The 4,211-nt window shown below is 49.2% G+C and overlaps 2 protein-coding genes across 2 annotated transcripts in view; one reads left to right on the plus strand and one right to left on the minus strand.

The window, feature by feature from the left end:
• The window catches only part of FNTB (farnesyltransferase, CAAX box, beta), a 164,923-nt gene that overhangs the window by 57,658 nt on the left and 103,054 nt on the right, over nt 1-4,211 (plus strand). The window lies entirely within an intron of this gene.
• The window catches only part of RAB15 (RAB15, member RAS oncogene family), a 32,324-nt gene that overhangs the window by 24,726 nt on the left and 3,387 nt on the right, over nt 1-4,211 (minus strand). The window lies entirely within an intron of this gene.

A 4,211-nucleotide genomic window follows, 5' to 3' on the forward strand; every position in this document is an offset into this window, starting at 1 on the left:
GGTGCCATCAAGTCAATTCCAACTCATGATGATCCTATGTGTGTCAGAGTAGAACTGCACTCCCTAGGGTTTTCAATGGCTGACTTTTTGGAAGTAGATCACCAGACCTTTCTTCTGAGGTGCCTTTGGGTGGACTTGAACCTCCCACCTTTCAGTTAGCAGCCGAGCATGTTAATCATTTGTACTACCCAGAGACTCCAGCCCCGTACTAGGGACTATGAAAACAAAGATGAATAAGATTTGGTCTCATCCTCAAGGCACTTACAGTTTGGGAGACAGAGAAACAAAGGGATGTTATTCATCCCCTAAAAAATCCCTTCTGTTCCAGCTAGACTGCCCAGAGTCCTGTGAACACCCACTGAATTCCCACCTCTGCTGTCTCTACTCATGCTCCTCCATCTGTTCTCTTCCTCTACAGGAACTGAGAGGCAGCCCACACTTAAAGGCCGAACTTCAGCCTTCCCTCCCTGACAATTTACAGGGCCCTCTCCCCTTCCCCAACCTCCTCTAGCACTTAGTAGCAATAGCACTCATTGGCCCCAGATCCCATTCCCATTTACTGGTTGCCTCAAGGCATGTCTGACATTGTTATTTAACTTCTGATATATGTGCCCCTCCCCCCCAAAGCAACCGCAAGACCTTTGTTAATGGTCATGATAATGATCATAACTGATCCCTTACATTGGTAGAGTGCTTTGCCAAGTGCTTTCATATACATTATCTCATTTTGGCAATAGCTCCTTCTGGCCTGTCTTGCCTCCCCAACTAGATTATAGACTCCTGGTGGGCAGGAAAAAACTGAACGTAATATATCCCTAAAATGCATGGCACCGTGTTTTGTAATGAATGCTCAGTTAACGTAACAGAAAGGATAGTCAGTCTTGTTAGGAAGCAGCTGTAGGCAGACAGCATCAAGGCGCCCACTTCTGCACCAACCACCATGGGGCCAGCCTTGGGAATGGAATGCCCATGGCACAGATCCAGATGCAGGGCCACCTGCCCACCTGCCAGCCAGAAAGAAGAGAAGGAAGTATGGTGATGGGGTGCCAGTACCTTAGTCCACCTGGGAGGTCTCCTCACCACTCCCAGGCAGGCCCTTCTCTGGAATGTCACAAGTTCTGACAGTAAGTGGAGTAGACAGTAAATCACAAAAGTGTCAGCGTAGGTGATATCAACGCTGTCCAAGAATCCCAACTCTGTCTTGGCAGTAATTGATGGATTGCCTCAGTTTCCCCATTCACTAAAGAATTCCCCAGGTGATCAAATTGACAACAGCACCACAAAAATGTTAGAGAAGAAACTTAGAGGGCAGTGAGTTTAGTTAATGGTAGAGGAATCATTTGGAAAAGGAGAATGAGAATGGTTGCACAACTTGAATGTAATCCACGTCACTGAGTTGTACATGTAGAAATTGTTGATTTGGTTACGTTTTGCTGTGCATTATTTTCAACAACAAAAAAAATACGATAAATATTAAATAATAATAATCGATAAAGAAGCCCCCAGGAAAGGTGCCTAGCTCAATGCACAGCATGATAAAAGAATGTGTCTTAGACAATGAGCAGCTTGAGAACAGTGACTGTGTATATTATTCATCTTGGACTCTTCAGGCCTTAGCAGCCAGCCTAGTATATAGGATACCTACATTTCCTTGAATGAATAAATTAATGAGTATGACTTAGTAGCACCCATTTCCTTGGCTCCTTGGTTTGTCTCCTGGCTATCCCTTCCCATCTCCTTGGGAAACTTTCTGTATCACCTAAGGGAAAAGCTTTTCTCGACCATCCAACTCTTTCTCTAAGTCTTAGTTAATGCTGAAAACACACCCAAAATGAGGCAGAACCACAAGTCTCTTAGTAAGCTTTACATAAGAGAGCATTTCAGAAGCCCAGTGGGACAGATTTTAGAAGTCTGGGGTGAAGAAAGCCAGGTTTTGTTTTCTTCCATGGAATCCAAACTACTGAAGTGTCCTCTGCAGCCTGTGGAGAGGGGGACCCAGCCATCAGAAGCAGAGAGAGAATTGTGAGAACCATCTTCAGGTTTTAGGTCAATGTACCAAGGGTCTTGCGGGGTAGAAGGTGCTGCAGAGATACGCCCATCCAGTTTACGATTCACCTCTGCCCCAGAGGTTTCTGAGGAATTTCCCCACGACCTGTGAGGAAAAGCTGCACATTCACCTATCCAGCAGGAAGAAGGTGTCTAAGAAGAGAGAAGGCAAGGTGGAAGAGACATAAGGAGAAGGGTTTGGTAATCAGAGGTGTGGAACAAGGCACTCTCTCTAAGGAAAGCACGAGCCTCAGAATGGCCATCTTGGTATCTCAGAAACAGGGGTTTCTCATTTGTCTGCAACGAAGGGGGACAGGTGTCTCCTATAGGAGGCTAACACCCCTACTTCCCCACAACACTAAGCAGGAGCCCCAAGCACTTCTGAAAGGGGATGGATGAGTACAAACTCTCAAGGGAAAAACTCAGGTCTCTTCTAGGAATGTGGTCAGGGCACCAGGGTGCAAATTATGTTCTTCAAGCAAAAGCCAGGGGCCCCCAGGCAGCCCACAGCCCTCTACAGATAGCTCAGCAGCTCCTGACACCAGGCCCATCCCAAAAATTGCCACTGCAAATTTCCCTCAGTGGTAACCTGCTGCCTCAAGCCTGCAACCTGTCCTCATACCCTATCTGCTTCCTCAGCCACACCCATGCTGTGCTGCTTCTCCACTGAGCCTCCCCCAAGCATGCAGCCCTCCCTTCACCAAGGGTCTACCTCCACACCCTACTGTCTCTCTGAGCTATCTCTCATCCAGAGAGACCCAGCCCAAGCTCAGAGGCCAGATCTCCTAAGAGCTTGTCTTACAGCTCCTCCGAGAAAGATGGATGTGTTCTGTTCTCTAACACCATGTCACTTGAAGACAGTAAACAAAGAGAATGAGAGCCCTGGAGCTCAATGACAATGACAAAATAAGAACCACCAGCATTTATCCAGCACTCGCCCCCTCACCCAGTGTCTGACGTTGTGTTAGGTGATTTACAACCATTATCTCATTAATCTTTACAACACCTCATGAGATAGGTACTATTATTATACCCATTGTATAGAGAACGTGAAGCTCAGAAGCTTAAGTGATATTCAAGGTCATGCTACCCCAAAGTGGCTCCAAGTCTGTCTGACAACAAAGCCTTCCTCTTAACCAGGAGGATCTGTTCCTCCTGGCTGTACCTGCTCCCACTTCTCTCTTGGCAGGGAATGTGGATGGGAGGTTCAGAAGGAAGCTGTCCTGGGGCCCTCTCTAAGGCATTCCAGTTGGGTTGGTGTTTCCAGAGGCCTGGGCAGGGCAGATGTGACTCCAGGGCTGACCGAGTTGAAACCTGTTAGATGTGGGTGGAATTCCTTCAACTCAGACCTCAGATGAAGGGGCTCCTCAGAGCCCATGAGGGAGAGACTCTCTCAGAGGGGAGGCCACCAGCTCACTCCCAGAACAGGGGATCCCATCACAGGCCTGTCTGGGATGCCACTAGGCCGTGGCCCTCTAACCATAGGATCCAGCATTGCCAGATCACAGAGACAATTTCTAGGGGTGGGTCCTGCCTGCCTTCTGACGCCTGGGCTGGACGGGTATTACTGACATTCCTCCATCCTCCTTCAAAATAAATGTTTCGACCGGCCTCATGCTTTTCTGGAACTGGCTGAGTGCCCCTTTCTCACTCACTGTGGCTTCTCACCTTATCTATGCATGTCCTCCTCCGTGTGTCCCACCTTGTGGCTTACCTTCACAGCTGTGCCCTGGAAACTCAATCCTGTTGGTCCCTCCCTTCCTCCTCTCTTCCCCACCCAGGCACATTGGATCATCCCTAAACTCGGGTACCTCAGTGACTCGGGTACCTCAGTGACTCGGCTCCCTATCCTGAGCCCCTCTATACCTCTCCTTCTCCACTTGGAGATATGGGGATGTTTCAGTAGCTATGATTCTCCCTGCCCCAGCTCAAGGTACTCAGGCCTACACACCGGAGGCTGAGGAGACCTGCTAGGAGACATGGGAGCTACACCTGGCCCCTTTCTCCCAGCTTTGATGAGAAGGCTCCCCATTGAGAGGCCGGAAATCCTACCCCTAGTCAAGGACGGCTGCAGGAACCCCTCTCCTCCAGCCCCGTGGCTCGCCACCCCGAGATTTATTCCCTCGCACTGGCCTCCGGCGCCATCGCCTCTAGCTGGAGGGGCT

The sequence above is a fragment of the Trichechus manatus genome, unplaced genomic scaffold (genome assembly GCF_000243295.1).
Source record: "Trichechus manatus latirostris isolate Lorelei unplaced genomic scaffold, TriManLat1.0 scaffold00010, whole genome shotgun sequence".
Classification (NCBI taxonomy): Eukaryota; Metazoa; Chordata; class Mammalia; order Sirenia; family Trichechidae; genus Trichechus; species Trichechus manatus.